The 16,993-nt window shown below is 54.6% G+C and overlaps 1 non-coding gene across 1 annotated transcript; it reads left to right on the top strand.

Annotated features, from left to right (window-relative positions):
* The first annotated feature begins 14,661 nt into the window (after positions 1 to 14,661).
* TRNAG-UCC (transfer RNA glycine (anticodon UCC)) lies at positions 14,662 to 14,733 on the top strand. Its single transcript has one exon. It is a non-coding gene; the product is annotated as a tRNA-Gly (tRNA).
* Positions 14,734 to 16,993: the final 2,260 nt, after the last annotated feature.

Consider the following 16,993-nt stretch of genomic DNA (forward strand, 5'->3'; position numbering starts at 1 on the left):
TTCCGCCGAGGCGCGTGCCCGACCAGGCCGCCTCTGGTGGCCGCGAGTCCCGCAGGCTCCCCGCGCAGAAGCCCTAGCGGAGCGGGGCGGGAGTGGGAGTGGGAGGGGAGCGGCGCGCCGAGAGCTCTCCGGCCGCCGACCTCGGGGCAGCCGTGCCGCTGGCAGGCCAGAGCCGAAGGGGCGCCGCCGCTGGGCGGCAGAATCGGGGCTGCCTGCCCGCCGCGGCTGCGGCCCATTGAGGGGGCGTGGGGGCCTCCAGCGGGTTGCCCCCCAAGCCCCGGGCCGGCTGGAGCCTCCTGGGCCACGGCCCCGGGGGTGGGGGCTCCGCCAGGGCGGGGGGAGCCCCGCTCCGACAGGTGGGGATGGAGCCGCCTTCCGGAGGCACAGTGGGGGGGGGGGCGAATGTCCGGCTCCGGCCCCTCCGAGTAAGCTGGCCGAGGCCGTGGGGGTGGTGGTGGTCGGGGGGGGGGCAGCTGCCCTCCTTTTCCTCTCCTTTTGTCTCTTCCTGGACTCCCCTCTCCCCCCCCCCCACATTCCTGGGTGGGTTGTGTAGCAGGACGCCGGACCTTTCCTGTGCCGATTGATTGACACGGGGGGGGGTTGTTGTTGCGAGGCGGCGTGGAGCCCCCCGCCCGGCTTCTGCCTCTCTCTGGCTGCAGGCCAGCCAGGCCGACCCTGGGGGGCTGGGGCTGTTGGCCCCCGGCCTCTCCCCACGCCCGCCCTTTCGGGCCTGGAGCAGGAAGGCAAGCGGCTGGGTTTGGGCAGCCTCCACTCCAGGCCCATCTGGATGGACCCCCACACCTGAGTGACAGCGCAGCCCCCCACGCACCCCCCCCCCCACACACACGGGGTTTTTTCTGAACCTCAGTTGAATGCCTTGTAGTTCCGGAATGCAGGGAGGAAAAGCCCCTCCCCCCCGCAGGGATGCCAGGCCTGGCTTGGGCTTGGGCACCAGACAGTTGTGGGGCGTGTGCATGTGGGAGACGCCCCGCCTGCCTTCCCATGGTGAGGGATGCTGGTGGACCCGGGTTCTTTTGCTTGGATTCCTGCCGCTGCCCCGTCCCCTGCTTGGGCTGATCTCAGCAACAGAGCAGGTTGTTCTGACCCAGGAGGAAAACGGGGGGGGGTGGGGTTCTGGGGCGTAGGTAAACATGAAACCGTAGCCCCCAAATGGGAAGCAGCTCAGGTGATAATTGCCAGGGCCAAATTAGACAGATATGGGGAGGTCTGTGAATGCTTTTGAACATCAGACACAGAGGGCCCCCCCCATCAGATGTGGGTCATGATGTGCAGTTTAACCCCTTGGTGCCATTTTCCATCAGATCAGGGCCCCTCTATGGCGGATGTTCTTCAAACGCATTCACAGACCTCCCCGTATCCCGCCTCACTCGGCCTTTGCCGTCTCCCCTGAGCTGCTTCCCATGGTTTGGGCCTGTGGGCTGGGAAGAGCCTTCGTTTCCTTGCCGTGGGGTGTGTGTGTGTGTGTGTGTGTGCCCCCTGTGATGTCCCAGGGCAGAAGGAGTCCCGTGAGTTTGGGAGCTGGTTCCCGGTAGGAAGTCCCGGAAGGGCATCTCCGCGGTGTGGGGGTGGTGTCATGCTGGCTGTGGAGGGCACGGCCTGACGCCCCCGGGGTAATTCCAGCTCTTCAATCATTGGGCTGGGTCCCCAACTGAGGAGACGGGGGTGTCTTTTGGGACTTGGAGCAGCGGCTTGTGGCCTGGCTTCACCCCACCCTCCGCTCACTGTGGGGCGAGTTTCAGAAGAGGCGGCCAGCTGGTGGCAGAGGGTGGGGAGAAGGGAGCCAACCAAGGGCAGTTGGCTAGCCCTTCCGGGGATGAAGTTCAGGGTCATTGCTGGGGGTGGGCATTGCCTGTGGACAAAGCATAGGAACAAACTGCTCGGCGGGGGTGGGCAGATTCTTTCTGGTGTAGGAGAATTGGCCATGGTGACAGGTTCAACCCCCCCCCCTTCCTGGGCAGAGGAGAGGGCTCTTCAAATGCCTCCTTGGCTTGGGACCTTGTTGACAGCCTGGCTTTGCGAACACCGCTGCATGTTCACCACACTGTTGCGCTTGGCTTAGCTGCAATGCGCTTCCGTTCCAGGCCCAGGCCGGAGCCTCCCGCCTTGCTGTGAAGGCCTCCGGCCTCACTGGACGGACACAAAGGGTTGGGGATGTTGCTTTAGAGCTCCTTCCATCCAGGCTCCTTCCATTTCTGGTCCCTCCCTCACAGTGATCTTCAGTCTCTTCCGGGGGCTTCTTGGAAGTGGCTGCCCTGTCTAACCCCCTGGGTTTGCTCACGGCTCAGCGTAGGCCAGTCCTTGCTTCTCAAGGGATTCTGCAGGATTGCAGCTCCCGCCTGGAGCTCAAAAAGTTTTCGATGCCACCGATCGAGACTGTCCATCAGGGAAGTAGGTTTTCTGAATGCGAGGCAAGCAAACTTGGTTTTGTGGGAACGCCTTGAGCAATCCAGACGAAGAAATGTTTACGGTTCACCACAAAACATTTCTGCTACTTCCAAAGCAATATTGGTCAGGCTGAGTTGGATCACGGTGTAGAGGGAGATGGAGCCTCACCCTTTCACCCGGCCCCCTGCCCAGAGAAAGGCGCATCTTGGCCTGAAAATCTTATCTGTCCAAGGAAGAGTCCTCCGCAGCCCCTTTTGGGTGGCTCCGACCAGTGAGACTGGTCTTTGTAGACCAGCTGGTAGAGCTGGGAGTGAAGGAGGCCCCCCCCCAGGGTGCTTGCTAAGAAGAAGCTATAACTAGGAGAGAAATCATTTTGGGTACTTTCCTTTTAACTGTGGAGCTGTGCTTTAATTTGTTTTTGCCTACAGCGTGGATCTATTTTCCCCAAAGAAGCTGTGGTTCAGGCAACATTTTGTAATGATACATGGAAATATTGTAATGATACATGGCAATCTCTTGGCGAATGAATTGCAAATTCAGTATGAGGAAAATGCAGATGACTTTCTTGGAAAGAATAGAGGTCAGTGCAGTATATACAGACAGACTGTTGTTTTACAAGACTGGGCTCTGCTTATAAGGTTCATTTTTAATCTTAGTGTGGTGGACTGTTTTCTGTGCATAAAGTGAGCTGTGAGCAAGAAGGGAAAGCTAGGTAAGGGGTAGCTGGAAAAGACATCTGTGGCCGGGGAAAGTGCTCCCCCGCCCTGGGGTGTTTGTGGGGGAAAGTTCTTTCTCCCCCCCCCCCATTGAGTCAGCCTCCCGGTGACTCATTCCGCCAGACTTCTCAACAGCAGTGCTGTTTCATGCCAGCTGGACGTGCTCTTCAGGCGTGGCAACTGATGCCAGAGGTGGGGAATAATCCCAGGGTTGCTGGTGAGAAGGGGGAAGTCCTTGGCTCCAGGGGACCACGACAAAGTTTTCATCCCGTGAGGCGTTGTGGCAGTTCTGTCTGGTTCTGGGTAGTGGCAGAGCTTCTTCGGGCAGAGAGGGTTGCTAGCTGCAGGGTTTTGTACATCTGGACATCCGCTCACCGCACATGGGGCTTCCCTCGTGGGCAGTGCCTACTCTCTGGCCCAGGGGCACAATTCATGGGCTGTGCATGAGTCGCAGCTCAAGAGTGGTGAAGGCAGTGGGCATTGCATTGCCTGCCAGGCAGAAGGTGGCAGAAGGTCCTGCATTCTCCGTTGAAGGACTTCATTGTGTCAGTGGTTGTGGGCGGTTCGGCAAGATCCCACAATTGGCCCCTTCATGCCAGCTGGGGACGATATTAAAAACCATCCCCTCCCCCTTCCAAGGGTGGGGCTGGCAGCAGCTGGACTCTGCGCAGTTTCCCAAGAGCCTCTTCTCTTGCACACCCTGGGGCTTGGAAGGCATGTATTGCCCCCTCCCCCCCGCACATACACCCCCCACCCTGCAGCTGGATTTCCCCCCTCAATACCAAGCTTCCACCTTGTCTCAGGTGTGATGAGTGGGGGGATCCAGTGGGCCCCGATAGCCAAGGAGAGCCTTTCAGGCGCACGCCCGGGCCTCCAAAGGGGCCTGCCGGGGGATCGCTGGCCACAGTTGGCTCATCCTCTGACGCTCTCCCGCGACCTTCCTCAGTCCCCCTTGCCTTCAGAGGCCTACGCCTGTTCCCTGCTGCGCATATCAACAGCTCCCTCTTTCCCTGCAAGGAGGAGGAGGAGGCCGTGAAGGAGGCAAGAGATCTGAGTGGAGCAGAAGGAGCGGAGCCAGGCAGGGCCGGCGGCCAAGGAGACCCCACCCAGCCAGCCAGCGGCTCAGCCTCTCCGTCTTGCAGGCAGGGCCTAATTGGGCCCATGTGTGCCCTGGCAGCTGGAGGAAGCCGTGGTGAAGCAGCGGCTGCTGCAGCTGGGCGAAGGGAGGCTCGGGAGGCGGAGGGGGCTGCTGTGCTGGGAAAGGGCTGCCCGGTTTGGGGGTGGGGAGATGAGCTCAGGATTCTGGGAACGCTGTCCAGGCATTTGCAGAACGGGGGTTTAATTAAGCAAAGTACGATTAATCCGATGACCTGAATGTGGGCCGCTCTACGGTCCGGACGTTGTGTTATTAATCGTGGCTTATTAATCATCATTTTGTGGGATGCATGCACTCAGAAATCCTGGCTTATCCCCAGGCTGTGGACAGAAGGCAGCAAAAACACCATTTGTTGGGAGAAAGGAGGGGCTATCCTAGTGAGTGCCCGTGTCAGCTCTGTCCTGGTTTCACAGCCTAACCAGAGTTTAAGTAAACCGTGGTTTTTGTGTTATGTCCTAACTCAGGGTGTTTTACCTGACATCTCTGATGTCAACCCAGAGGTGCACGATTCCTTGAAGATGGAATCAAGTGCACGCACACATGGATCCTTGTGAGTTTGAAGAGCGTTTGTGGCAGCTTGCTTTTTGGTGCCTGCATTATCATTCTGCCCTGAAGGAGCCAAGGCAGACGGACGGATCCCTTTTGCCCGCAGGCCTCTCAACTGCCCTCCGGTTGTCGCTGTCAAGGCAGACCTGAGCTCAGTCTGGGTTTGTTCCTCGCAATCTGTCTCCTCTCCCTCCCTCGCTGTGTCCCTTTGCGTGCAGAAGCTGTGAGCGAAGACTTTCTGGTCGAGGAAGACTCCCTTGTTGTGTGACTTTTGAGCTCAGGAGCCGTAATAAATTGCGGTCTGTTTCTTGCCCAGTTACTGGGATTCTGAACCCTGAGCTAATGGATCCCAGTAACTGAATAGAAACTGATCTCAGAATGTCGAAGTGCCCACAAGTGGACATCACACAAGGTCCAGGGGGCTAGAGCAAAACGTTCGGTGCCCGGGGAGGGGGCTGAAGGAGGACCGGCCCTCGAAGAAGCCGGCCCTGAGCTGCTCATGAGTAAGCCGTGGCTTGGGACATCTGATCATGGACTTGGAACAGTGGAGCACTGAATTCTTTGGCCACTGGAAATAGACGGTTGAAAGGGGGTTGAGGGGGGGGCACCCCGTCCGGGACGGTCCCATACGTATCTTTTATTTCCTCTGTCGTCTTAAGGTTTTGCATTTCTGGAAACTGTGTTCAACTCCATTTTCCAGAAAAGGGGGGGGAGAGACTATGCGCCACTAGCAGCTGTATCCCTCCATCCCACGGCCTTCAGCTCTTTGGAAGAAAACGAGCTCCCTCTTGTTCCCCTGTTTGGCCCCCTCACACAGTCTGCCCAGGGCCTCTGCTTGTCTGCCTTTGTCTAGGATGTTGTTCTCCTGCCCTTCTTCAGAGAGTGACAGACGAGGTTCTCCTTTCCTCGCTTGATGCTCACAACTGTCCTGTAGAGCAAGCCAGGCTGAGAGAGAATGACCGGCCCTGGTGAGTGGGGCTGTGGGCCAGAGAGTTTCCCCCACCTTGGGCACCTGCTTCTCTGGAGCCTCTGCTTCTGCTTGTGCTCCTGGTTGTGTGTCCCAGCCAGCCTCGCCCACAAGCAGGCTTTGCGGTTGTGTTGTGACTCTCTCTTGACTGGACGAGGTGACCTGGGACTTCGGTGGCCACAGGCTAGAGAGGATGTACTTGGGAGGTGTGTACGCATACAAAGAGTGGGATGTGGTTCTGGTGCTGCCTCTGCCAGTACTAGCAGGAGGACTGCGGAAGACAGTGAAGCTGGACTTCATCACAGATCTGCTCTTGTCTCAAATCACTCACCATAAGAACGTAAGAAAAGGCCCTGCTGGATCAGACCAAGAAGGCCCATCGAGTCCAGCAGTCTGTTCACACAGCGGCCAACCAGGTCACCTCTAGGAAGCCCACAAGCAAGACAACTAGCAGCAGCACCATCCTGCTTGTGTTCCACAGCACCTAAGATAATAGGCCTGCTCCTTTGATCCTGGAGAGAACAGGTCTGCATCATGACTAGTATCCATTTAGACTAGTACCCATGAATACCCCTCTCCTCCAGGAACATATCCACTCCCCTAACTAGTAGCCATGAATACCCCTTTCCTCCATGAACATGTCTACTCCCCTCTTCAAGCCTTCCAAGTTAGCAGCCATCACCACATCCTGGGGCAGGGAGTTCCACAATGTAACTATGTGTTGTGTGAAGAAATACTTCCTTTTATCTGTTTTGAATCTCTCACCCTCCAGCTTCAGCAGATGATCCCGTGTTCTGGTATTATGAGAGAGGGAGAAAAGCTTCTCCCTGTCCGCTCTTTTCATGCCATGCATAATTGTATAGACCTCTATCATGTCTCCCCTCAGCCGTCTTCTTTCCAAGCTAAAAAGCCCCAAGCGTCTTAACCGCTCCCCATAGGACAGTTGCTCCAGTCCCCTGATCATTTTGGTTGCTCTTTTCTGCACCTTCTCAAGCAGTATCCTTTTTTAGGTGTGGTGGTCAGGACTGCGCATAGTGTTCCAAGTGTGGTCTCACCATAGATTTGTCCAAGGGCAGCGTGACCTTTGTCATGGTAGATGTTCTCATGAAAGTCACTCTGCTCCCTGCACAGCAGGTGTTTGTGGGCTCGGTGGCTCCCAGACCGATCCTCTCTGACTGGGGGACCAAGTTGGTGGTGAGAATCTGGGCAGGATTATTCTGCGCCCTGGTGTGAGAACCCCGCCTTCACCTGCTCACCGCCCACAAACAGACGGCCAAACTGGGTGAATCAGCTGCTCCCTGGAGCGGCGTTTACACCACCCTTCTGTCTCCCAGCAGCAGGTTAAAAGAGCTGCCTTGCAGAATTCTCCAGACAACTCTGGGTGCACCCTTCTCTGCCCAGGGGAGAGACCATCCTTGGTATTTCCCCAGTCCCTGACCTCCCAGCCGTGTTCCAGGAGTTCACAGAATCATAGAAACACAGAGCTGGAAGGGATCTCCAGGGCCATCTAGTCCGACTCAGCTTTTATTGTTTGGGGTTCTTTTTAAACTTTAAAACAGGAAGAGCCTTGATCTAAAGCTGCATGCGCCCACAGGGGGGAAATTCAGATGCTGTGCCTATGTTTTCTATGCTTTTCTCCTTCTCTCATATTAGAATGCGGGGTCATCTGCTGAAGCTGGAAGGTGAGAAATTCAAAACTGATAAAAGGAAGTATTTCTTCACACAACGCACAGTTAAATTGTGGAACTCCCTGCCCCAGGATGTGGTGATGGCTGCCAACATGGAAAGCTTGAAGAGGGAGGTGGACATGTTCATGGAGGAAAGGGGTATTCATGGCTACTAGTTAAAATGGATACTGGTCATGATGCATCCCTATGCTCTCCAGGGTCAGAGGAGCATGCCCATTGCCCATTATATTTGGTGCCGCGGAACACAGGCAGGATGGTGGTGCTGCTGTTGTCTTGCTTGTGGGCTTCCAGGAGGCCCCTGGTCGGCCACTGTGTGAACAGACTGCTGGAGTTGATGGGCCTGGGTCTGATCCAGCAAGGCTTTTCTCATGTTCTTATGGTTCTCCCTCCCTAGAGTCAGTGGAATGCTTGGTAGCCCCCTCCCCACCGATCCCCCCCATCAGGTTATCAGTTCTGTGCAGCTGCTCTGAAGAAAGGCATTGGGGGATCTGCTCACCAAGATCCTTCGGCCACATGTGGCGGGGGGAGTAGAGGTAAATGAAATCTCTCTGCACACTTTGTCTGGCTTGGTTCGAAGGACGTTACAGCGAAGTGACCAGCAGAGGCCCCCTGTTTGGACTCCCTTGCGGCTCAGGCGAGCAGCATTGGGCCAGGAAGGTGGAAAAAAAACCTCATGCAATGAATTCTAAAAGCAGACTGAAGCAATTCTTTGAGCCAAATGTGGGTGTTGTGAAACTTTCAGCATGGAATTCAAGTTGATGTGTTTTTATAGGCCAGCAGTGTGGTGGTTTTCCCAAAGGATGGGGTGTATCGTTTTATGACTACAAAACGTCTGTGCCTAAGTTGTGCATTTTGGACGAAGGATATTTCTCGGGAGAAGGACGATGGAAGTCAGCGATTAACTCAAGATGGGTTTTTATGCCCAATGAACGGCCTGTATTTATACTGCTTTAAAACGGAGCAAGGGTGCCAATTCTGATTTCTTGCCATGCCATACAGACCGTTTAAAAGTCTAACTGAAAAGGCTTTAAGGCAATGTATATATTTTTTCTGAAGAGCATAATTCATGCACGGGAATACATCAGGAAACGTGGTTTGGTAAGTAAGAGGACCGGGGAAGGCTTTAAAGGTGATAAACGTGCACTTTGAATTGAGCCAGGACAGCACATAAGTAACCCGTGGGGTTAACACGGCACTGGAATTATGTTACCGGAGCCGCTGCCCCAGACGGGAATGCGGCTGCTGCATTTTGGACCAATTGCAGCTTCCAGGAAGTCTTCTTAAGGCAGCCCCAGGGCGAGGGCATTGCAGTAGTCCAGTCAGGAGGTGATGGCAGTATGTGTCAGTGTGGCCGGGCCAGCAGTGTCCTGGTGAGGGGCCAGGTGTTATGAGCGAGGTATAATTTCTAGGCACTCCTAGAAAAACCACTGACTTGTTTGTCCATTGTCAAGGCCGGGTCCGGCAGTACCCCCAAGCTCTCAACGTGGTCTCACGTGTGAATCTTAAAGGTGGTGAGCGGTGAATGGCTGTATGGTGAATGGCTGTATGGGCCAGTGCTGAACTGGTTTCCTTGGTTCAGGCATTTAAATTGCCCTGGCCAGAGACCCTTGTTGCCCTGGGGTTGCGCTTTGATGTTGTGGCCAGTATGGGCAAAACTGCGGTCTAACGGGCCGTGCAGAGAGGTTTGACGGCTGAGGGAAAGAAGTCTCCCGTTGGATATCCTGTTTGATATGAGTAAATCGATCCTAATTGCATGCACAAACGGAACTTTCCAGTTGACTCACCATTAGCAGAATTTTTCAAAAGAATTGCCCTGTGGGGCAGTGTCCATGCCAGAAAGTGGGGTCCAGTTCCGAGCGGGCGGGACTCTCTGGCAGTTGGGTGAAGGTTCCCCTCCCGACTTGACGGGCTTGACTCTCACGGGAATCCCGAGTTTCCGCCAGGCCCGAGTCCAGCCTCTCTGCCTTCTGCATCCCCCTCCCTCCCTCCAGCCTCCAGCGGGCAGGGCCGGGAGAGGGGTCAGGTTTCTTGCTGGGCTCCTGGCTCCCTCTGGGGCGGGGCGGGGCGGCTGCTCCGCATCCCTCACCCCTCTGCCGGCCTTGTTTGCCTCTGCCCTCTCCCTCCTTGCCCTTGTTCTGTTCCGCCCGTCTTTCTTGCCCCGGCCCCTCGGCTCCCTGGCCCAGACCTCTCCCGTCCTCCTCGACTGCGAGGAGCTGTTGGGGAGGCTGTTTTTCATTTCCTCCTCACACAAGCTGGCCTTTGTGCTGCCCAGTTCGGGATTCTTTCCACTCCCCAGCTTCAGAGGCTAAGAATAGCCCTGAGCCGGGACAGGCGGGACGGGACGCTGCCCAGGAGCCTCCCGATCCCGGGATGGGAAGACCTGGCCCCGGGCGGGCTTCCGTATAGGGAATGAGGAGGCAGCCGGAGGAGAGTCACGGCTCGGCCAAAACGTTATCCGGACTGCCAAGTCTGGGGCCAAAGGTGACCGGGACTGGGGTCCCCCGTTGGCCTTCTCTCCCAGCCGCCTCCCACCTCTGCCGCTGAGGTTGGGTGGAGTGGGAGAAGGGCTGGGGGGGGGGGTGACTCTTTCTCTCCATCCGAGGCAGGGGGTAGGCCAGGGAGCTGTTAGGAACACCGTTGGGGTTGGAGAGGGGAGATATTTGAGAAGGATGCTCCAGGTAGAGGCGTGGTGCTGCTGTTGCACGAGGCCGCTGCGCGGGTGCGATGGCTTTCCTGCCAGAAGAAGCGACCTAGCTGGGAGTTTTCTGCATTCTGCCCCTCTCTTCCCTCCTGCCCCAATGGCAAAATGTATGGCATTGCCCAAATGTCAGCATGTCCTGTCTCTGAGTGATGGACATGTGTTTAAACCAGCTCATAAATGAGAGGGGAACCTGTTGGGAGGGTGGAAGAGGGTAATCAAGATGATTAAAGGGTTGGGGCCCCTTTCCTGGGAGGAAAAGCTAAAAGAAGAAGAGGAAGAGTTGGCTTTTGTATGCCGAGTTTCTCTGCCACTTAAGGGAGAATCAAACCGGCTTACAATCACCTTCCCCTCCCTACAACAGACACCCTGGGAGGGAGGTGGGGCTGAGAGAGCTGTGACTAGCCCAAGGTCTCCCAGCTGGCTTCGTGAGTAGGAGTGGGGAAACGAATCCAGTTCACTAGATTCAGCCTCCGCCGCTCATGTGGAGGGAGTGGGGGAATCGAACCCTCTTCTCCAGATTAGAGTCCACCGCTCCAAATCACCGATCTTAGCCACTACACCATGCTGTGTGTTTTGGTTTAGAAAAAAAGGTGACGGAAGGGGGACATGATAGAGGTTTATAAGATTCTGCATGGGGTGGAGAAAGTGGTCAAGAGAGAACGTTTTCTCCCTTTCCCGTAATGCCAGCGCTTGGGGCACCCAATGAAGTGTCCAGACAGCAGCTCCCAGACAGGCAAAGGTAAATCCTTTATCGCGTGAGGAAACTGGAATTCACTGCCAGTGGATACAGTGATGGACACGAGCACAGATGTCTTTCGAAGGTGATTCATGGAGAGTGGGACTATCAATGGGTACTAGCCATGGTGATTAAATGAAACCTCCACATCCAGAGGCAGTCAACCTCTGAATCCTGCTGCTAGGAGGCGACAACAGGGGAAGGCCCTGGCCTCTACGCGTTGGTTTTTGGGATCTCCAAGGCAGCTGGTTGGCTGCTGTGTGAAACGACAGTGGGTTGAATGGACCCTTGCTGATGTGATCTAGCAGGGACTGGATCTTACGGGCAGAGTTGGCAGGGTTTTTTGTAGTGATACGATGACTTCTGAGTGATCTGGGCGCAGAGAACCGGGAGGGTCTTGGACTGAGATTGTTTACCCTGAGATTGCAACCACGACAGCTTTGTATAAACAGGCCTGTGGAGTTGTGGGCACGGCCCTTTTTTTCATTCCTGGTCTGGGTTTAGAACGGTTGTGATTATTGCCAGCCTACCTAGTGATTGGAGGTACAGATGGGTTTGGGTGGCTATTCAAGAGGGAACGTTCTCAGGTGAACCACACACACACCGCCTCTGCACCAACCGTGGAACAAGCGGCCTTTCTGTTTTTGTTTTGCAGATCGACAATACGTTGAAACGGTCATTTGCAGAAGCAAAGATGAGGAGAGGGAGCAACATGTGGGGCCAGCATGGGGCCTTCTCTTTCCCGGCGGAGGCAGGGAGAGCGGGACGTGGCGCTGACTGAGGGTGAGAAACGTTCACAAGTATGGATTCTTCTGTGAGGTTAGAACTCGGAGGTTGTTTTATTGCCTCCCGGGGTAGAAGAAAGCAAGAGACCAATGCCAGCGCTGCTGCTGCTGCTGCTGCTACGAATTGTGCGGCTGTCCCCAAACCGTCCACTTCTGTGCCTGTTTCTAGCACAGGAGGCTATGCACAGGAAGTCTGGGACAGGTTCCTGGGGGCAATCAAGAGCTTGCTCCTGTCTACCAGGCTACTAATATTCTGAATTGGTTCAGGTGACGGAATTTGGGTCTCCCTCTCCTCTGTAATGAGACCAGCTTGCGTTCCTGCCCAAGGTGGGCCCTCAACGTTGGCCCCATGGTTGGGAAGCTGGATTTGCAGGAGTGTGACAAGGCCGAGGGGCAGTGTGGCTCAGTGGATAGAGCCTCTGCTTGGCACGCAGGAGGTCCCAGGGTTCAGTCCCCAATGGCATCTCCAGTTAAAGGGACCAGGCAAGGAGGTGATGTGAAAGACCTCCGCCTGAGACCCTGGAGAGCCGCTGCCGGTCTGAGTAGACAACACTGACTTTGATGGACCGAGGGTGGGGGGCCTGATTCAGTAAAAGGGCAGCTTCATGTGTTCATGTGATTGAACCTGGGACCTTCTGCGTGCCATAAGAGGAGGCTGTTCCACTGAGGCGCACGGCCCTTCCTCTGTAATGCAAAGTACAGAGTCTTTGGGAACCCAGAGGGGACACCCCTTACCCACAATCACTGCAGTCCAGGTCCTTGAGAAGCTGAATTGACAATCATCAAAAATTTTAACAGTCTCTCCCAACTGGGTGGAACGTTGATAGTATCTTTTCTAACTCTCTTACTTCAGCAAATATACATGTTAATATAACCCTGCCCTTGGCATGATATATTTATCAGCGTAAGCAACAAAGGGCATCCGTGTTTCCAAAAAGGTATGTTCCATTTTGCAAACCCCGGCAAGCCTTACTTGGGGCCTGTGACTTTGTACATGTTACGGTGGATCCAACCGTCCTCTGAGCAGGGCCTCCCTCCAACGTACGTGGCTCTTCCATTTGAGGAAGGCTCCTTAGATGGTAGGAGGGCTTCAGACTTGAGCTAACAGAAAAGGTGGGGTATAAGTACTTAAATAAATAAATGAACTTTGCTCCGTGGAGTGGTGGGATAGGGGCGGGATCCACCCCAAGAGCCGCATCTCCCAGTGTTTAGATTGAGGGAGGGAGAAATGCTTCCACTATCGGGCCACACAAAGTTTGCCGGCACCTAGTAGAAATCTGATAAGCTCTTTGGATGGCAAAAAAGTACTCTGTTCCCTGCCACAGTTCAGAAGCAAGAGTTTGGGATCAACAGGGAGTTTGTCACCCACAATTTGTTTAATTTTGTGACTTGCCTTGAATGGTAACTCAGACCCGCACATGGGGAAGGCCAATCAGCAGTTGCTTCTTATATCTTGTGTGGTCTGCAGTGGGATGGTGTACCACTAAGACAAAACTTTGTGTTTTCCCGTGTAGTGTCGGGTTAATCCTACACATTTCTGGCCCTTGTTCAGGGTCCAGTCATTCGCCTAGATCTTGGTGCCGTGCAGGTATGTAGGTTGTTGACTGTGTCAGTGAAGAGGTTAATAAGCAATTTATATAAAACAGAAATTAAACCTGAGTGGTGTCATGGTTGGACTAGGATCTGGGAGACCCAGGTTCAACTCCTTACTCTGCCATGGAAGCTTGCTGGGTGACCTCGGGCCAGTCGCACACTCTCAGCCCTGACCTACCTTACTGGGTGGTTGTGAGAGGGAAACGAAGGAAAGGAGAATGATGTGAGCTGCTTTGGGTCCTCACTGCACAGAAAGACGGGGTGTAAATGAAGTAAATAAATACGTGAGGAGCTTGCTTCCTTCTAGTAAATATATGTATCATCTGGCTTATTTCTGTGTCCATTCTTGAAAAGCTAATATGGAAACAACCACCTTGTTCACATGAACACATGAAGCTGCCTTCTACTGAATCAGACCCTTGGTCCATCAAAGTCAGTATTGTCTACTCAGACCGGCAGCAGCTCTCCAGGGTCTCAGGCAGAGAAAGGTCTTTTGCATCACCTTCCTGCCTGGTCCCTTTAACTCACTGGTTCCCAACCAGGGGTCTATGGACCCCTAGGGGTCCGCGAGAACTAAATTAAGGTCCGTGAAACAAAGTTATAAACCCATAATAAATTAATATTTTCAATTAAAAGTTCTCTATTATAAAAAAATATTCAAATATTATTCTAAGTTTAATAACACTTATGATTAAAGTTTATTTTCAAATTCTCTGAATTTTTATTTTGAACCTTGGGGTCCCTGCACCGAGCAAAAAAGTCCTAGTGGTCCCTGGTCAAAAAAAGGTTGGGAACCACTGCTTTAACTGGAGACACCAAGGATTGAACCTGGGACCTTCTGCATGCCAAGCAGAGGCTCCACCACTGATTCACAGCCCCTGAGCTAACACGGTTATATTAAGACAGTTAATCTGTTGGGAAAAACCAGCGGAGTGGGGCCGCTTGGTAGCAGGGGCACCGTCTGGAAATCGTTCTTCTCCCCCTGCAGCCTCCTCCCTCCCCACCCCGCCGCCCACTTCCTACCCTGGGAAAGGGCCGGCTGCCGAATTCCCTTCTGTCCCACATAACTGGTATTCCTTTCTGTTTTCCTTCCCCTTCTCTGCCAGCTTTTCTCTGTCAGCAGGAGGAAGTTCTCATGTAGCATCTTGCAAGCTTGTTTGTTTTTGGAGAAAGTCGCTTCCATATAGGGCGAAAGGGCTGCTGTGGGGCCTGCCCCTCTCTCTCGTGGGACTGCGGCTCTGTGCTGCTCCGCTCACGCGTGTGGCAGCCTCCTCCAGCTCCTCTGCCCGTCTCCTCTCGTGCCAGAGCTCCTGGTTAGTCCCTTGGTTCTGCCCGTATGTTCCCTTCAGGGTATAAATGAAGAAGGAGCGTTGGTCGTATAGTGGTTAGCATAGCTGCCTTCCAAGCATTTGACCCGGGTTCAATTCCCGGCCAACGCAGAGCATTTCTTTAGGGGAGGAGTTGTGGCTCAGTGGTAGAGCATCTGCTTGGCACGCAGAAAGGCCCAGGTTCAATCCCCCAGCATCTCCAGTTAAAGGGACCAGGCAAGTGATGTGAAAGACCTCCGCCTGAGACCCTGGAGACGCTGCCGTTCTGAGTAGACACTACTGACTTTGATGGACCCAGGAGGGTCTGACTCAGTAGATGGCAGCTTCATGTGTTCTCTCCCTTCCCCATCACTGTCCTCTTCTTTCAGCCTCCGTTCTTCTTCCCCTCCTTCCCTCCAGGAGGGGAAGGATCTGCCGCTCCCCTCAAAGAAATCTGACCTGGGACTCCGGGCCAACCACCCAAGTAAGCCAGGTGGCCTCTTTGGGGAGGCGGAATTGCTAGGAGTGTGAAGGAAGAAGTGTCCCAGGATTTCATCCAAGGTTGATGAATGCTGGGATGCATTTCTTGGATTACTCAGCATTCCCTGTGACAGGGCAGCCTTGGGGATTGTGAGTGTGCGACGACGCACAGTTTGTGTGCTTAGTAGTTCTAAGGCAGGTCCCCCTACTTTCTGAAAATGGGTCCTCCCTTTTTGGACCAAGATTTCCCAAAGAAGTCTAAGAAGCAGCCAGTTTGCAGTTTGGCCATAGGTCCGTGGCTCAGTGGTAGAGCCTCTGCTTGGCATGCAGAAAGTCCCAGGTTCAATCCCCGGCATCTCCAGTTAAAGGGACCAGGCAAGTAGGTGATGTGAAAGACCCTTTTCTGCCTGAGACCCTGGAGAGCTGCTGCCGGTCTGAGCAGACAATACTGACTTTGATGGACCCTCAAGGGTTTGATTCAGTATCAGGCAGCTTCATGTGTTCACAAAGGGATGCTTGGTCTCTCGGTCCAAGTTTGCAATGGGTTACCTTCTATGCGGTGGTGTTTTGCAGCTACAAGAAGGGAAGTGGGAAGCCCTTGGGGATCACCTCACAAGCGTGGAATGCCCCAAACCTTTGGGGAGGGGGCAGGGGAGGAAGCCCCGGGCCTCCAGAACTGTGCCTGGGTGGCTCCGAGCAGAGGCGGAGAAGGAGACGCTGGCACAGGCTGGAGCTGTGGGCTGGGCCCAGCCCTGAAAGGTGAACTGATCGAATGCCACCCTCGACACTGGGGGTGGGGTGGGGGGGGAGAAAGATGTGTCGCTGTCTTTTCAAAACTGGACAAACCTGCCTTTCAATGCTGTGCTCATCTTGGGAGAAGGGAGAGTCTCTTATTCTTCGTCACACGACACAGCTGCTTCTACCCTGCCTCTGGTTCAGGGCTGCCTCCCTGCTGGTTGCCAGGGGGCTGCTGGGGCTTCACAGGTGTGTCCCCCCCCCCATGCTGCTGACTCATAGCTCAAACTCAGGGTTTGCCTCCCCCTCCCAGCCCCCAGGCAGGCAGGCAGCCCAGGGGCTTCGTGCTTGCAGGAAAATCCTCATCTCACCTGCCTGTTGAGTCCGTGGGGATCTGGATGCTGGGTCTTCGCTTCAGTCCTCCAGAGTGGCCAGGAGAGGACAGGGTAGCTCCTGCCCCTCACGGTGTGAGTTTTTGTGCCTCAAAAGCAGAGGACTTCCGCCCTTCCAATCCTATGCTGCTATTTTTGAAGACTTTGTTTTCCTTTTCCATCGGATGCTTGTTGTGTGTGAATTAGACTTTCTAGCAGAGCAGGAAACCCCTGGGGTCAGGATGTCCACCCACCCTTCCTGGCAGTTGCTTTTGTCCATCCCTGTTAATGGCCTGTGGGTTGGAGTTTGGAGCAGAAGCTGCCTGCTCAGCTGTGGTCTGGGAGGTGCCTGTTTGTCTAGCTCCCCTCCCCCGCCCCGCCTCCCCCCCCCCGTAATTTTTTTTATTTTTTGCAAAATTGGTTCTCTGAAGAGTTTCGCTTCCCATCCCCATAACAGGGTAATGGAGATAAAAGCCATAAGCAGGATACCAGGAAGAATCAAACTGGCTTAAAATCACCTTCCCTTCCCCTCCCCACAACAGACACTCTGTGAGGTAGGTGGGGCTGAGAGAGCTGTGACCAACCCAAGGTCACCCTGCTGGCTTCACGTGGAGGAGTGGTGAAACCAACCCGGTTCACCAGATTAGCCTCCGCCGCTCATGTGGAGAAGTGGGGAATCCAACCCGGTTCTCCAGATCAGACTGCACCGCCCCAAACCACCGCTCTTAACCACTACACCACACTGGCTCTCTCATGCGGTGGTGGTCACAAAACAGAAAAGAGCCGGTGAGCCTCTTGAGAGACGC

Source organism: Euleptes europaea, chromosome 1 (genome assembly GCF_029931775.1).
Source record: "Euleptes europaea isolate rEulEur1 chromosome 1, rEulEur1.hap1, whole genome shotgun sequence".
Lineage (NCBI taxonomy): Eukaryota > Metazoa > Chordata > Lepidosauria > Squamata > Sphaerodactylidae > Euleptes > Euleptes europaea.